Raw genomic sequence first — 18,890 nt, forward strand, 5'->3', positions numbered from 1 at the left:
TATTCTAATATTTTCTAGTTTCATTGTTGCCATCACTCTATCCACTATTTGTTTGGTGGTAAATTATCCTTTTTCTCAGCCTGATTTTTATATATTTTTTTCTTTATCTTTAAACATTCTGGAGTTTTGATATGATCTCTAAGTGTGGATTTTGTCTTTTTTTTTAATTTTATTTATTTATTCATGACAGGCACAGAGAGAGAGAGGCAGAGACACAGGCAGAGGGAGAAGGAGGTTCCACCCAGGGAGCCTGACGTGGGACTCCATCCCGGGTCTCCAGGATCACACCCTGGGCTGAAGGCGGCGCTAAACCACTGAGCCACCTGGGCTGCCCTGGATTTGTCTTTTAATTTATCTTGTTTGTTATCTGTTGGTATTCTTGAATTTGTATATTGGTGTCTTTCAAAGGTTTGGCAGGTTCTCAGCCATCATTTTGTCAAGTATTGTTTCTGCCTAATTCTTTCTTTCTTTTGCCTCTGGAATTCTAACTGAATGTGTAACTTTTTGTGGCAACCTCTATGTTTCTCACCTTCTCTATATTTCTTATGCTTTTGTGTCTGTACTTCATTCAGAATAATTTCTTTTGGCCTATCCTCCATTTTACTAATTTTATCCTTGGCTTTATCTAATCTTCTGTTGAACCATTCATTGAGTTCCTAGATATTTTTCAATTCTAGAATTTTTATTTAGACTTTTTTTTTTCTTTAAAAATTTACATGATATTTTATATATTCTTGGTTCTTTGGAAAAACTTTTTAAATTTGTCTTTTATCTTTTACTTATTAAGCAGGTAGTTTAAAGTCTGGGTCTGATAATTTCAATGTCTGAAATCTTTATGTGTCTATGTTGTCTTTTTTTAAAGACAGATTCATTTATTAGAGAGAGCACAAAAATGAAGGAGAGGGGTAGTTGTTTTAAATGAATACAAGTTTAGAACATATTTCAATCTTTCAAAAGTGTTGAGGTTATATCATGTGTCTCAATTTTTTTTTCTTGCTACTTTCTATTATTTCTCTTATACTTTTCTCTCCCTGAAATTTTCTGTGGCATTATAAATTACAAACATGTCCCCAAAACAAATAAGTAGATTTGGTATTTTAATCCAGTCTAATGATTGTTATCATTTAATTAAGTATTTAATTAATTTAAATTGATTGTGAATACTTGTGTGTTTGCCTCTACTTCTGCCATGTTATTTTGTGCTTTCTATGTGCTTTCCTTTTTTTTTTTTTTAAGATTTTATCTATTTATTCATGACACACACACACACACACAGAGGCAGAGACACAGTCAGAGGGAGAAGCAGGCTCTAGGCAGGGAGTCCCCCAAGTGGGACTCAATCCTGGGTCTCCAGGATCACACCCTGGGCTGAAGATGGTGCTAAACCGCTGAGTCACCCGGGCTACCCTCTGTGCTTTCCTTATTCTATTTTTCTCCTTTTTTCAATTTTGAATGTTTTTTCTCTTAAAATTCCATTTTCTCCTTAATTATTTTGAAGACTATATTCTGTATATCCATATTTTCACTGTTTACCCTATATCTTAAAGTGTATCCTTAACTAAGTCTGTTGTTAATATCTGTGCCTCCTCCTGAAAGAATACAAAGAGGAATATTAGGACATTTTAGACCACACCTTGCCAATGTAAATGCTATTGTGTTGTAGTATTTCAATTTTATCATTTTTTTTTTACTTTACAAATCATCATTATCATTATCACTTCATATATCAATACTTGTTTAAATTTGCCCACATGCTTACTGATATGTTTGTCTACTATTCCTTCTTGCATTTGAAAATAATTGCAGTAATTTTCTTACCCTTAAACTACATGATTTAGATATTTGACTTCAGTGATCATCTATTGCTGTAAGTGGTAAACTCAGTTTTTTGTTTTGTCTAAAAGTGTTTTTATTTTATCATCATTTTTGAAAAGTAATTTTTCTGGATATTTAATTATTGATTAATAGTTGTTTTTTCTCAGGATTCTGAAGACATAACTTCACTTTTTTTCTGGTCTCTATTGTTGTAGTGAACTTAGCCATCAACTTGTTCATTGTTCATTTTTTAGGTAACATGTCCTTTTTTTTTCCCTGGCTATTTAAGACTTTTTTCCTTTTTCTTTTTTGTTCTGCATTTTGACTATGCTATGTATATGTACATATGTCTTCTTTAATTTATCCTTTTTGGAATTCATTGGACTTTATAAATATAAAGATTTTTGCCTATCAACACATCTAGAAGGTTCTCAGCCATTATGCTTTCAATAGTGCTACTTCAACATTCTCCCCCAAAACCCCTTCTGAAATATTTAATTGACATATAGCACCCTTTTAAAATCAGCCTCTGTGCCTCTACTATTTTCCTTCTCCTAGACTTTTTGTGCTACATTTTTGAAGTTTAAGTGTTTTTGATTCACTAATATTTTCTTCATATTTGCTTTATTTGCTGTTTAACATATTATCAAGTTTTAAATTTGCTTTAATTTTTTAAAAGTTCCATTTGCTTCATTTTCAAACATGTTTTTTTTAAAAAGACCTATTCTTTGCTCAAGTTGCTCTACCTATCTTCGATGCTTTTAAATGTATTTGATATATTTACTTTATATTCCATATTCTGTAATTCCAATATTTAGTGTTTCATAGGTTTCATCCTGATGCCTATAGATTTCTTCAGGCACTCATTCACAGTAGAGTGGAAATATTCTGAGATAAGAAATAAAAATTAATCCCTCCAATGGAGATTTTGATGTGCTTTTAGCTAGTTGCCTGAGAGCACTAGCAATTGAAGAATAAATTAAATTTGTTCTTGAGGCTTTTTGTACTACATGTGTAGTAGGAATTCCAGCTTTTGACGGATAAGAGAATTGAGTTGAATAGAGGATTTTCCAGGAAAATAATAAAGTTTAGCAATGGGCCCCTGTGGGACTCGTTACTCTCAAGGGACTCTTCCATTGCCTGAAGGAGGCCTAGTAGTGTGCTTATGAGGACATATGTTTTATCAGTATTGTCAAAGTATATTTAAACCAAAGTCGCTTTGAACCACTGCCTACTTAAATTCCAGTGTTTCTCCTCTGTCACACTTCCCTTTGTATTGGATGCTGTTGCAGTAGCCTCAGGTCTTTTGGGGATCTGAACAAAAACTGAATTGGGAATATAACATTTTTACTGCAATTTGGAAGGACATTTTAGAACACTTTAATAAAATAGTCATTAATTGTAGATTTCTACTTAGTTGTATTTTTCATCTTCAAATTTATTTCTTAGATACCTGAGAGATAATTAGGATTAAAAAAATGGAATTTGAAACAAAAGCAATAAAAATGATCAATTAAATCAGAAGAAATCATCCTGACATTAAGAAGTAAACTGTATAGAGAGGAGGGGAATAGGAGGATGGGGTAACTGGGTGATGAACATTAAGGAGGGCATGTGATGTAATGAGCACTGGGTGTTACATAAGACTGATGAATCACTGACCTCTACCTCTGAAACCAATAATATATTATATGTTAATTATTTGAATGTAAATAAAAATTTTTTAAAAAGAAAAAAGAAGAATTGTAACAATTTTTTAAAAATCTTATACCAAAAACAGTATTTCAGGAAGAGGAAGAAATAACTTTCAAATAAAAGTAGCAGGTAGACTCTTGGATTGTTTCATAATCCAAGTGATAAAAGGACATGAGACATATAAACACATTGGAAAAAGATTTGAATTCCATTATGTTTTGACAGGAGCTATTAACGTTGAAGATGAAAGCATACAACTCATGCTACGTCAGTATGAGGACATATATGACAAAGTACTCACTGAGTATAATCAATTCAAAGCATTTAAGATATATCACTGCATAATAAATGTAAAATGTGCTTAAATTTTCTACCTCACTAACGAAGAAACAATAGTTTTTACCATAGTTTGTAATAATCTTTAAAAATCATGTTACCAATAACAAATTGTAAAGTAGAAACTTTATAAGTGTTGATTTTAAAAAATTGTTTTTCATCAAATACGCTAGAAAAGACTAATTTATCTTTTTATCCTCCCAGTTGAATTGATATAACAAAAGTTCTGTCATAGAAAAAGCTGATCAAGGAATTGGCAGCCAAAAAATGTAGGAAAACACTATTAAAGTGGTACGTCAGGCTATTATTTAATAGAACATATTATGTTTTCCTTCTGGATTTTCTGATCATTGTGACATTGGTCAGCTTTTTAAAATTTATATTTTGTTGTGATTTCTTTTCTTCTTCTAATAAGTGTTACACGTACTTAACATTATATTCTTTTTTCTTCTTTCTTTCTTCTTTCTTTCTTTCTTTCTTCTTTCTTTCTTTCTTTCTTTTCTTTCTTCTTCCTTTTTTTTTTCAAGATAGGGAGAATAGGATCAGAGGAAGAGGAAGAGGAAGAGAGAATCTTAAGCAGGCTCCACACCCAGTATAGCCTGACACAAGGCTGGATCTCACAGCCCTGAGATCATGACCTAAGCTGAAATTAAGAGTTGAATGCCTAATTGACAGAGCCACCCAGATATGCCAAACCTTATATTCTTAATCTTGTATTCTTTCTGTTTTAAGAGGCTTCCTTCCATAACTTGCTGAAACTTTGCTGAATTTATGGGTCCACACCTGGTTTGTTAGGAATCCTCAGGGAAGAATTATTTTTCTGTGTACATGGGACCAAGATGAGACAGGCAAGCAAGAATCCTGTTGTCCTCTGTGTTGTAAATTTATTTCTCACCGAGATGAGCCTTTTGGTGTCCCTGCTTATGCCTCTGTCTCCTATACCATCATCAAACACCAGAGCTCCAAGGTCACTAGGATTCTGCAAACCCCAAGATCAACCTGGGTGCTTACTTATACCCCAGATTTCCCAATTTCTTTCTTCCTTTATTTCCTATGGGTGTGTGTGTGTAGGGGTGTGTGTGCATGTGTGTGTGTGTGTGTATTCCTATCTTTCTTATCAGTTCTGCAATACACTTAAAACAGATTTTTAACACATTTTTTTCCCAGAGTTTTTGTTCTTTTTAATAAAAGGAACTCTTAGGTATTTAATTCATAAACTTCCTGAAATGAAAATACCCAAAAATCTAATGTTCAAAATTATATAAGATATTTACTTGATTTTTACCTGAATTGGCAGAAATTTTTTTTGATACATCACATTCTTTTTTTCTATAAGGTTATTATATTTACAACATGCACTAAACATTTTCCTTCCTTCTGAGACAATACTTAATATCATTTATCATTTATTTCCTGACTCTTATATAATAGTGATCATCAACCATTGTAATATGCCAAAATTATGGCTTTCTATCAATCCTCAGCCGCTGGCAACCTGCTAGAGTTAAATAGGTCAGGCCCTTGATCTAATTTAAGATATGATTCACTAAAAATATTAAAGATGACAAATAATAATGCCATTCATTTTCACACTGAGAAAGCCTTGAGGAAGCTGATTCATTCCCACCAGCCATTCTGGAAGGAGACCAAGGCCAGGGAATTGCTCTCCCTCCAGCCCCAGCCTCCACCCCCAGGGCTGTGACAGAGGTTGCTGCTATAGTTGGAGCATTTAGGATTGCACACATACACACGCACAGAGACATGGAAGCACAAACAGAATGTGAAGGTAGGTGAAAAGAGTGAGATCCAAGGAAGGATTAATATTTCCCTTTCTTCCCAAGAGTGAGATCCAAGGAAGGATTAATATTTCCCTTTCTTCCCTCTCAAAGATGAGCTGCAGAAGGAATAGAATCTTTGTACTAGTTTATGGGTTGGGACAGGTACTTATATTGTGTTTAGCACCCAAATTAAAGAAGATAGTTTCCTATAAGGGGTTGCTTCAGCGGTCAGAAAAATTACTGTTTCTACTTCTTTTTATTTTCCTTGCTTCTGTGTCATCTGAGACACAGCTCTGCTTTTATTTCCTGCCCAGCACAAAAGATCACGGACACCTGCCTGTTAGCTTGCATCCACTCTTTTGCCTTACTTGCCTTTTTGCTTGCAAATTGTGAAGAATAAGTGTACCAGACTGGAAATTCATTTCTGGAATCTGTGTATAGACTCTTTATCCTCAGAGGAGGCATTTCTACCCTTTTAACTCCAGGTTGAAACTCACCATAGGTCTAGCAGTGGACTGAATCCTGGGAGCACACAGTATTAAAAGTTGCTGCCAGAGCTGACACTGAAATCACCCCAGTTGCCTTTGTGATGAATGCATTTTTCATTAAGTCTCCTTCCACCGTCATAGTCCAGACATGCCCCAAAGCCATGCCTTCAAAGTCTGCTGAAAGGGAAGTCTTTCATTCATGACCACTGGTAGCCAATCACAGCACTATTCCCATTTCAAAATGACTCATTGATCATTGGTTCTAGTAACTGTGACATTTATTTTGTATTCTAGAGTCTGTGGATGTAGAGATGATAGGGAGCACTTCCTGCCCTGCAAGAGTTTCTGGTCTTGTTCTAATAGAAAGAGAAAGAAACCAACATTTATTGAGGGCCCGTTGTGTTCTGGTACTTTGTTCATGAGCTAACAAGATATTATTTAAATTTCATGGTAACTGTAAAGGAAAATAATTTAGAATTCAAACCCAGTCTGATTATAGGGCTGATATTCTTGATACTACATCCTTGTGCATTGGTGAGTTTCATACTTTGATTGCCAGGTTCTAAATTTTGGTTAAAAAGACATTTTTTTCTTTTTCTTCTGGGCCCTTCAGAAGCTTGAAAATGCATACGTATAATATATATTTGTAAATGAAGATCAGATACACCCATGTATGTATGCATACACATACATGAGAACATATGGTAATCATGGACTCAAGTGAAATTATTCATATGTTCAGTTAATTATTTGTAATTGTTATAGCATAATATATAAGTAGTAGAATTATTTTATTGTTCAACATATAAATTAGGGCATCTGGGTGGCTCAGTCAGTTGGTGCCTGCGTTGGGCTCGGATCATGATCTTGGAGTCCTGGGAGATCAAGCCCCACATGGGGTTCCCTGCTTAGCAGGGAGTCTACTTCTCCATTTCCCTCTGCCCCTCCCTACTGCTCATGCACTCTCTCTCTCAAATAGGTAAAATCTTTAAAATATGTATACTAATAAAGATTAATATGTATATTAATGATGTAATGTAAAGCTCTCTCTGTATTGTTTTTATTGTTTTGTATCTTTTTTATTGGAGTTCGATTTGCCAACATATAGCATATCACCCAGTGCTCATCCCATCAAGTGCCCTCCTCTCAGTGTCCATCACCCAGTCACCCCAACCCCCCGCCCACCTTCCCTTCCACTACCCCTTGTTCGTTTCCCAGAGTTAGTAGTCTCTTATGCTCTGTCATCCTCACTGATATTTCCCACTCATTTTCCCTCCTTTCCCCTTTATTCCCTTTCACTATTTTTTATATTCCCCAAATGAAGGAGACCATATAATGTTTGTCCTTCTCTGATTGACTTACTTCACTCAGCATAATACCCTCCAGTTCCATCCACGTCGAAGCAAATGGTGGGTATTCGTCGTTTCTGATGGCTGAGGAATATTCCATTGTATACATAAACCATATCTTCTTTATCCATTCATCTTTCGATGGACACCAAGGCTCCTTCCACAGTTTGGCTATTGTGGATATTGCTGCTATAAACATTGGGGTGCAGGTGTCCTGCTGTTTCCCTGCATCTGTATCTTTGGGGTAAATCCCCAGTAGTGCGATTGCTGGGTTGTAGGGCAGTTCTATTTTGAACTCTTTGAGGAACCACCACACAGTTTTCCAGAGTGGCTGCACCAGTTCACATTCCCACCAACAGTGCAAGAGGGTTCCCCTTCTCCACATCCTCTCCAGCATTTGTTGTTTCCTGTCTTGTTAATTTTCCCCATTCTCACTGGTGTGAGGTGGTATAAGTTTTTAATTCCAGTACAGTTAACATATAATGTTATATTGGTTTCAGATGTACAATATAGTGATTCAATACTTCCATACATGACCCGGTGCTCATCACAAGTGCCCCCCTTAATCCCTAGCAACTACTTCATCCACCTCCCCTCTCTGGTACCATCAATTTGTTCTCTATAGTTAAGAGTCTGTTTCTTGGTTTGTCTCCCTCTCTCATGCAGGCACTCTTTTTTTTTTTCCTTTCTTTAGTTTCTTAAATTCCACATATAAGTAAAATCATATGGTGTTTGTTTTTCTCTGACTGACTTATTTCATTTAGCACTATACTCTCTAGCTCAATCTATGTGTTTGCAAATGGCAAGATTTCATTCTTTTTTATGACTGAATAATATTCCAGTGTGTGTGTGTGTGTGTGTCACTTCTTTATCCATTCATCTATTGATGGACATTTGGCTGTTTCTATAATTTAGCTATTATAAATACTTCTGCTATAAACACAAGGGTGCATACATGCCTTTGAATTAGTGTTTTTATATTTTTGGGGTAAATACCCAGAAGTGGGATTACAGGATCTTAGAATTCTATTTTTAATTTTCTTAGGAACTTCCATACTGTTTTTCACAGTGTGTGCACCAGTTTTCAATCCCACTAACAGTGCATAGGGTTCCTTTTTCTTCATATCCTCATCAACACTTGTTGCTTCTTGAGTTTTTAACTTTAGCCGTCTGACATGTGTGAGGTGATAGCTCATTTTAGTTTTGATTTGCATTTCCCTGATGATGAGTGATGTTGAGCATATTTTCATGTGTCTGTTGGTCATCTGTATGTCTTCTTTGAAGAAATGTCTATTCATGTCTTCCGCCCATTTTTAATGTGATCATTTGTTTTTTGGGGGTGTTGAGTTATATCAGTTCTTTATATATTTGGATACTAGCTCCTTATCAGATATATCATTTGCAAATATCTTCTCCTATTCCATAGGTTGCCTTTTAGTTTTGTTGCTTGTTTCTTTTGCTGTGCAGAAGCTTTTTATTTTGATATAGTCCCAATAGTTTATTTTTATTTCCCTTACCTCAGGAGATGTAGAAAAATATTCCTATAGCCAAAGTCAGAGGAATTATTGCCTGTGCTCTCTTCTAAGATTCTTATGGTTTCAGGTCTCACATTTAGGTCTTTAATCCAGTTAGAATTTATTTTTGTGTATGATGTAAGAAAGTGGTCCAATTTCACTCGTTTGAATGTAGCTGTCAAGTTTTCGCAACACTATCTGTTAAAGACACTACTGTCTTTTTCCCATTACATATTCTTTCATCCTTTGTCAAAGAATAATTGATGATAATTGTGGGTTTATCTCTGGACTTTCTATTCTGTTCCGTTGATCTATGTATCTATTTTTGTGTCAGTACTATACTACTTTGATTACTATAGCTTTGTAATACAACTTAAAATCTGAAATTGTGATACTCCGATTTTGTCTTCTTTTTTCAAGATTGCTTTGGCTATACGAGTTCTTTTGTGGCTCTATACAAATTTTAGGATCATTTGTTCTAGTTCTGTGAAAAATAATGTTGGTATTTTGATAGGGACTGCATTAAATGTGTAGATTGCTTTGGGTAGTATAGACATTTTACCAATATTTCTTTTTCCAATCCATAAGCATAGACTTTCTATTTCTTTGTGGCATCTTTAATTTCTTTCATGATTGTTTTATAGTTTTCAGAGTGCAGATCTGTTACCTCTTTCATTAAGTTTATTCCTAGGTACTTTATCATTTTTGGTGCAATTATATATGGGATTATTTTCTTGATTTCTCTTTCTACCACTTCATTATTAGTATATAGGAATGCAACAGATTTCTGTACATTGATTTTGTATCCTGAGACATTACTGGATTTAGTTTTAGTAGTTTTTTTGGTGGAGTCTCTGGGTTTTCTATATATAGTATCATGTCATCAGCAAATAGTGAAAGTTTTACCTCTTCCTTACCAATTTGAAGGTGGTTTTTATCCTTTCTTTTATTGTGTGTTGTATCATATTGATTGATTTGCAAATATTCAACCTATGTAAACCTTTTTCTGTTATGTGCTTGTTATATTTGGGGGAACTATTTGGATCTGTATAATTATGGAAGCAGTGAAGTTGTCAGCTGTATGGGCTTATTGTACTTAATGCTACTTGAAATGTCATAAGGGAGACAAGTTTTATGCTTAAAACATCTGCTAACTGATTAAAATGAAGGTTAAAATTAACTGCTAAGCCACTAGATGAAGGCTATATATAAGTTTTATATTATTTGATTGGTTGCTAGTAGCTGTCTGGAATAGGGACATTTTAAATGTATTTTATTTTATGTTTTCAGAAGGAATTTGAAGCCTTCTCTTGCTCAGAAGGAGAAAGTATACTGGAAGATTAGTCAAATATTTTCCCTCACTGACCTTGATAAAATTACTAGTTAAAAAAATCTATAAATGTTTCCTTAAGAACTTTTTTTTTCCTTAAGAACTTTTTAACTATTTAGAATGAGCAAGCCAATCCATATATCTAAATTTCAAGTGCCATTATAGAAGGAAAATATCTAAAGCAAAAATGACATTCCTAAATGTGAAGAAGGATTGGGATAATAATCTTGTTGATAAAATGTACCCTTATGATTGAAAAGCCAAATTTTTATATTTATTGATGATAATCCTGCAACAAAAGAACAGTTAAAGCAAATAAGTGTCTTTGTATCAGACTTTGATTTTAAAAAATCACCAGTATTGCAAACCATTTGATACTGATATAAATGTTTTAAATTTTTTCTTAAGATTTCACTTATTTATTTAAGAGTGAGAGAGAACACTAGAGAGAGAGAGAAGGAGAAGCAGGCTCCCCACTGAACAGGGAACCCAATGTGGGACTTGATCCCAGGATCCCGGGATCATGGCCTGAGCCAAAGGCAGACGCTTAACTGACTGAGCCACTCAGGTGCCCCATAAATGCTTTAAAATTTAAATGCTAAGGTAATAAATTAATTGCTGTGTTATTTTCTTACTAACACATCTCCTCCACAAGTCTTCTTTGAATATCAATTACGAGTGCACTCAGTGTCTCAGAACAAAAATCTGATTTTTTTTTTTTTTTGGTGGCTTGAATAAGCAAAAGTTAATTTTATTCATTTAGTGGGAAGCTGGTAAGTAAGGGTTGCCCCAGTCTGTTCTGCTACTCAACAGTGCTCTCAAGGACCTTGTTCTTCCTAGTGTTATGCTCTGTCATCCAGAATATATTGGCTTTTACTCTCATGATAATCCCCAGATGGCTGTGACAAACCAAGACATCATCTCCACATTCCAAAGAATGATTAAAAGGGCAACTTCTCCTAAGAAGGTTTAGTCTTCTTATTTAGGATGAGCTGCCTCTTCTACAGAGATATCAGGAACTGGATCACTTGTCCATTCTGGGCCTATTATTGGCAAAGGAATTATCATAGTTTTATTTCCTGAGGCTACAGAGGCTTCCATTTCCCAGCAATCAAGAACTCTCCACCTACTCCATCAACAAAAAAGTGGCACAGTGGCTGTGAGCAATAGACATAGTCATCCACAAAGGGCAAAAATATTTTAGAGCATTCAGAATAATAACTTTTGAGTCAGAGCATAATTTCCCTATTGAAATTGCTTGAGATAAATATTGCCAAGTTCCTGAAGTTTGAATATAGGTGTATGTGTTTCTTACAAACAAACAAACAAACAAACAAAAAACCCAGAATGTCTTATTAAGCTATTGTTAAAAAAGATATATCATTAGCCTCTATCATCTAAGAAATCCTGAACTAAGTCTAAATAAAGCCAAGCTAAAGCAAAATTGGTCAGTTTCCACATAAAAAATCTGAAATAAACTCTTGGTTATTTTTGATAAGTATATTTTTCTCATAGTACAAGACACTGTTTAAAAATTCAGACTATATTTCACTTCAGTGCATAACACAAAGGGGTACTTGGCAGTGCCGTGTTTGTGGGAGAATGCGCCAGAATGTTCCCTAATCACTTTCTTAGAATTTTGAAAACTCAGTGTTAAGTCTGAAACTGTGAAACATCTGAGATTTTACCCTAATTGCAAACTAACAAGTTAGCGTGCCACGATTTTATGTACATATACTGCAGAAGACACCAGACTCTCGGTTAGTCAGAGGCAAAGATGGTTTATCATTCTCATGTAGCCAGGGCAGCATCTTGTGTCAGTTCCCCATGCCCTAGTTCATGAGAGATGATGTGATGGATATCTCTACATGCAGTGATGGAAGAGGAGATAAGCCCACAAACTAGGAGACTTGAAACTTTTATGGACTGTGGGCACATCTACCTGTCTTCCCCTTTGGAGAAAAAGATTACTAATTACCATGGAACTTAAGCAAATATCTCCAGGGAGGGAAGTAAAGCAATAAATCTCTACTATCCTTGGATGTCTTCAAATCTCTCCAGAAGAACACATTATCTCTGGCTTCCCAGGCTATTTGATGTACAAACATATCCTTCTAACCAAAGGATATGTTTGGCTCAGACCACAAAGGAATATAAGAAATCAGTGGAGAATTGTTTGGTAACACTGAGCTGATATTCTGGAATCACATTCTTAACAGAAGTCAGTAACTACCACAGACTAATGGGATTTAATATTGAAACCAAATAATAAAAAAAGTAAACAGTTTGTTAGTCATTGTATATAGTAAGATACATTAAATTTCTATCAAAACTTTTTCTTGAATCAATGGGGAATTCCCTTCCACATCTCTGCCAACCCATTTCAGAGCCCATGCCACTGAGGTGACCCTGAAGAAAGGAAGGGAAACAGAGAGGAGAACAAATTATGTAGTTCAGATTTATCTTACACGATGGACATTCAGTTAATAACTTTTTAAAAATCTGAATAGCACTTGAGAATTTTAGACTACTTGTATTAGTTAGGCTGCTATTATAAAATATCATAGATTAGCTGGCAACACGTTTATTTCCTCACAGTTCTAGAGGTTGGGAAGTCCAAGATCAAGATCATGACAGATTTGCTGTTGGGTGTGTACCCTCCTCTCAGTTTACAGACAGCTACCTACTTGCTGTATCACCACATTGAAGCTGGAGTATGTGAGCCAGTGAGTTTATTAGGCTCTTCTTCTTATAAGGGCACTAATCCCATCATAGCAGCTCCACCCTCACGACCTCACCAAACCTACTCACCTCCCAAAGGCCCCACCTCCACATACCATCATATCAGATTAGAGCTACAACTAATTTGGGGAGGGCACATCTAGTCCATAGCGCTGTTCTTTGAATAATGACTACTATTTTATTTTATTTTATTTTATTTTATTTATTTTATTTATTTTATTTTATATACAAATTATTTTCAACCAAAGCCACACCAAATGGGTATGATATATCAAATAATATTTCATCATTAGAGTTTCTGGCACAGAAAGTCTCACCAATTTTCTTGACTGAACAATTTCATGACAGAAACTATCAAATGAAGCTAACTGAATTATCTACTATCTTTGGACCCCAAACATTTTGATTTATATTTAAATTTATATGCCAGGCAAGAAGGATGAAGGGGTAGCATCTTCTATTCCTCTTCAAGTTCTTGTCCATGAGTGCCATTTCCCCAGAAGTCAAAGCTTTCTTGTGTTTAGCCTACATTTGACTGCAAAGGTGATTATCTGTGATGGAACATTATTTTTAAATTATTTTGAGTTCAGGATTAATATGAGCAAGCAAAAAGCTGAAAACTTCATGAAGAAACCATTGCCAAAAAAGAGGCAATAAACTTTTATCATATCACTTTTTTGTACAAAATTTATTTGCTTATTTTTGACCTATATTGTCTTGTTTTCATTGTTTAATTTTCATATTTTACTCTCTCTGAAATTACTTGGGTATAATGGAACATGTCATGGAACATGACATGTCATGCTTGTCTCCTATGGAACATGTCATGCTTGTCTCCTATGAAAATTTAACAGTTTTTTACTTAAGGGCAAGGTTATCAGAAATGAATTAAAGCAATTAAGCATAAAATGGGCTTATTTATCAGTTTGTGAAACTGTAGCTCTATGAAATCTCCCCCATCTCTTTCTCTCCCAGCCAGATCTGAGGGTATAAGGGAGATGGTCCCCAACTCTAGAATTATTATTGGGTTATCTCTTTAACACCCCTCCCTGATAAAAATTCTTTTTTTTTTTTTAATTAATTAATTTATTTATTTATGATAGTCACACAGAGAGAGAGAGAGAGGCAGAGACACAGGCAGAGGGAGAAGCAGGCTCCATGCCGGGAGCCCGACGTGGGATTCTATCCCGGGTCTCCAGGATCACGCCCTGGGCCAAAGGCAGGCGCCAAACCGCTGCGCCACCCAGGGATCCCTCTGATAAAAATTCTTTCAAGACACTGCAATTGTCTTGCCATCAGTGGGCATGATTTTGATGATGATACCAGCAGTGGAAAATTCAGGACCTAAATTACAAGGAGGACTAGTCTGTTATAGCAAAGGCTTTTCTGTTTTATTTTAGAAAAAAAAAATACTCATTCAGGTCTAAAAGATATGTGGGATCTCTGGATAGACTAATAGCTTTGATGCCTAATTATCATATTCATGCTATTTATTTTTCAAGTTTTATTAAAGATTGCAAGGGGAGGAGAAGGTTGGGGGTTGCGGGAAAGGCCCCCTAGTGTCTACCCTCCTCATCTCTTCCATTGGCCACAGCCATTCAGCTCTGGCCTCAAACTTGGACTTAGCAGTATTAGAGTCCTGCCATTCACCAGATCCAGCCTCCCAAAAAGGGAGTTTGGGGCTCATCCATTGTTAACTGAGTCTGACATTGTTAAACTGAGTCTGATATCAGCTCTCACCATAGCCTCTTATCCAACCATCTCTTTCAATCACTCACAATGTTCTCCCTGAGAGGATTCTGTAAATGAGATTTTCTCTATCTTGTCATGTTTTGAGCGTCTTATAAAGATTGGCTCTCCATGCAAATGCCAAATTGACCCACCTCTTAATCTATCACTGGAGTCACTCAACAAACTCTTTTAAAGTCCCAACTCTATGCCACACATTCTGATAGGTACCAAGGTGTAGCCATAGCCCATCTTCCCACAGAACATAAAATCTGGTAAGGAAGGCCCTTGGGGCATGTTTCACTCTAGACATAGGCAGGTTTCACTATGACATATTAGACATAAGGCAGGTTTCACTCTATGATGTCTGGGAGCACATGACCTGGCCTGAGGAAGGTAGAGACAAGCTTGTCTCTCTCCAAAGGCTGAGAACCTGCAGAAGTTATGGTCCAGTTACAGAGACTAAAGAGGGTCAGATTGATTCAGATGGAGGAAATAGCCTCTTTGAAGGACCAGAGACCAGAGAGAGCCTGGAGAGGGAGTACCCAGAGAACTGAAAAGTCCAACAGGACTGAAATGTGGGAAGAAATAAAAGTGAAGGGTTATGTAGGGCAAGATCATAAAGGAACTCATGCTCAGGATTAAAGTGTCAGGGGGCACGTGGCAGGACTCAGTCTGTTAAGCATCTGACTCTTGATTTCTGCTCAGGTCATGATCTCAGGATCATGAGATTGACTCCTGCATCAGCTCCACACTGGGCATGGAGCCTGCTTAAGATTTTCTCTTTCTGTCTGCCCCCCTCCTCCCCTACCCCACTCTCCCCTCTTAAAAAAAAAAAAAAGATTAAAGTGTCAGAATGTCTATAAGAACAATGGAGCATCCTTGAAAGTTTTGAAGCAGATCCATGTCGTGAGCAGACTTGGATTTTTGAAGGGTTACTTTTGTTACAGGCACAGTTACTCTTGTTCCCTTGAACAAGAAAACCTGAAGGGTAATATTAGAGACATGGAAACCTTTTTGATGGTGTCTTAGGACTCCCCCACCCCCCGAAGCTGGCTCAAAGATGAATATTTTTGTATAAATGACGAAGTAAGTGCTTCCCAAGGATTCCTCTGAGGAGGTAGAAGAAGTAAGCCCTGGGAGGGAGGAGGCCATGCAAGGGTACAGCCTCTGCCTGAGTCCCAGTGGCAGCCTGATCCTGATGGGAGCCTTTAAGAGGAAATTGCACTTAGGCCTTTGACCAGCCTCAAAGTAAGGCAGCTGGGTTTTAATGCTTCCACTGGCTGGTCATTGGCTGTGGCTCCTTGCCCAGGGAAGTGTAGCCCCCAGGCCCTGCCAACTCTCCTCCTTTGTGGGTGATACTGCTCCAGGAGGCCAACCGCAGTCCTCTGAAGACAGCTCACAAGCGGAAGCCATAAGAAAGCACACAAAAGCTGGAGAGAGATAGCCAGAGTGGAAGTAAGTGTGAGCAAGGGGGTGGGGGGAATGGCAGTGGGGAGAAAGAGAAAACAGTGTGTGGGGGGGGAGAGAAACAGGCACATTTAAAAGATAAGATGTGTGGGAGACGTCAGAACATAGGGGTTCTGTTAGTAATCAAATACTTCATACATTTTTAAACTTTTATTAACAAGTATTACATACTCTTTTCTAAATGGTAATAAGATTGTAAAATAATAAATATGTAACAATTTATGTTTAAATACTTGAGAACAATATTTATGAGAGAATTGGCTGTAGTGATCAGAATCTGAGGTCTCTTTATAAGAATTAAAAAAAAATACTGGTAGCACTAGCCAGTTTTTTGAGGGTGATGTACAGACCAGATATAAATACTTACCAGTTCAAAGAAAGGGAGGAAACCAAGGCTGTAAACCTTACTGAGAGCAAATCAGTGCTAAAGAGAGGAACATATAAATTGCCATCTTCCCCAGGATTCTGCATGTATCCTCATCAGGCTGCTGCTTTTTTGATGAGCCCTAAACAGTGGATTCATGCCGAAATGCCCAGAAGGATTTAAATGGTGGAGCTGGACATCTCTTCCACATGCATTTGGCCATTATCTCAGAGTTGATTTAATAAAAGGAAGACAACATACTAATTTTTTTCTGAAAGGTTTGGTTGGATGCCCTTGGAAAAAGCAAACAGATGAATTGAGAAATTAGTTTCATTAGCTGATATTAAAACTCTGCTATCTCATTGAAATATTTCATTGGCTTTCAAGTCAATTTCACTAATGGAGAGACCGGCTAGCAAAATATGCAGGAAAACACAGTGTACTGATATAATTCAGTAATTTCCTACAACTCCTTAGAGAAATCCATATATAGAAAATGGAAGTCTTATTTAACAATCTTAAAATAGCATTCAAATAACTTCAGAAACAGTTTTTTTTTTTTTAAGATTTATTTATTTATTCATGATAGACAGAGAGAGAGTGAGGCAGAGACATAGGGGGAGGGAGAAGCAGGCTCCACGCCAGGAGCCCAACGTGGGACTCGATCCCGGGACTCCAGGATCGTGCCCTGGGCCAAAGGCAGGCGTCAAACCGCTGAACCACCCAGGAATCCCTCAAAAAAGAGTTTGATCAATGGACTCTTTGCCTAACGTATATTTTACAAACATAGGCAGCATTGTCACTCTGGGAAGAAAAAAATCCTATATTTTTAGGAACTGGTAGCATTCCTCTAAAAAGAGGAAATCAAGTTCCAGGAGGAGCTAGTTTGATAATTAGGTACTTAGGAGGAAGTCCATGTTGCCTAGTAAAAGGACATACAGGTTTGAATGAGATCTTTCTATTTATCCATGACACGCAGACATATCATTAATTTCTTTTAGGCTTAACTTCACTTGTGGGGCAAAAAGCACTAACAAAATCTAACATCCTAAGTTTTGGTTAACCTTCCTTGGGAATGGGGAGACACTCCCTGGTGTAGGATATAATTGGGCTGTTGCTTACAGCTGTGTAGGCTCTAACAGACCCTGCATGAGTGGCCTTGAGTCTCCTCGTGAACAATGGCTGGATTTAAAATTTTATAGTTTAGCCAATGACCTGTGAAGTGGAGGTAGGTGGTGGTGGTGTGTGTGGAGGGGGGGGGGGGGCGGGTGGTTAAGGCCCCTTGGAATAAATTCAATGGTACAGGGGAAGAAAGGACAAAAGAGGGTAAACAATTGTTAACAGCAGTCTTAGCTCATATCGCAGGCTTTTGTTTTGTTTTCTTTCCCAGCCTCTCTCTGGTTCTCTACGATTTATTTAGAGAAGATCCATGAATAGAACATTAATTTGCTTTAGTTCCCTGAGAAAAAAAAATTAGGTGTATCTGTACCATGAAAACCCACTGGCTCTGGAATGTAAAAAATCAGCTACCTAATACTTTTGTCTCCTAGACACTAAACACTCTGTTTTTTAAAAAATAAATAGCTGATTGTTTGGGTGTCAACTACCATAGGCTCAAGGTGCTACCATTCGAAAGGCAGTTTTATCTTAAATTTGTATTAAGCAACCTTATGTAAAAATTCTTGGTGATTTACCTGAACAGAAACTTTATTGACACCTGTACGTCCCCCTTATTTGTTCTCTGCCAGCCACTTGTTCCATTTCCCTTAATTATCAAATGACAAAATTAACTCATTCCTTTTAAACCACTGATTTAACCATCACTCACCTGTGCATCAGGATTTGCTACGAGTCACAGGCCATCACATGTGACCTTCTCTTCCTGCCCTGTGCTACTTATTTTTCTATATACACACTCACCTTTACCTCCTTTAATCCAGGTTCAAAGGATGAAAGACTAGCTCCTTCTTCTCAAGCACTTCTATACATCATCAACCCTCTGCCCCATAGGATTGGAGGAAAATGTGGTTAGAAAGTCTTACACAAGGGCACCTGGGTGGTTCAGTCATTGAGTATCGACCTTTAACTCAGGGCTTGATTCCGGGTCCTGAGATTGAGTCCCACATAGGTCTCCCTGCAGGGAGCCTGCTTCTCCCTCTGCCTCTCTGTCTCTGCCTTTCTGTGTCTTTCATGAATAAGTAAATAAAATCTTAAAAAAAAAAAAAAAAGGCTTACACATCATTTCTTTTAAATATTTTAAATTCATACACTGCTCCATTTT

General features: G+C 36.7%; 1 long non-coding RNA gene across 3 annotated transcripts in view; it reads left to right on the forward strand.

Annotated features, from left to right (window-relative positions):
- The first annotated feature begins 15,971 nt into the window (after positions 1 to 15,971).
- The window catches only part of LOC140614473 (uncharacterized), a 151,362-nt gene continuing 148,443 nt past the window's right edge, over positions 15,972 to 18,890 (forward strand). The window contains exon 1 of one of the 3 annotated variants that reach the window (XR_012015324.1): positions 15,972 to 16,233. This is a non-coding gene — a long non-coding RNA (uncharacterized lncRNA). The remainder of the gene's footprint in view (positions 16,234 to 18,890) is intronic. The other 2 variants (XR_012015325.1, XR_012015326.1) reach the window with 2 other exon arrangements.

The sequence above is a fragment of the Canis lupus genome, chromosome 22 (assembly GCF_048164855.1).
Source record: "Canis lupus baileyi chromosome 22, mCanLup2.hap1, whole genome shotgun sequence".
NCBI classification, from domain to species: Eukaryota; Metazoa; Chordata; class Mammalia; order Carnivora; family Canidae; genus Canis; species Canis lupus.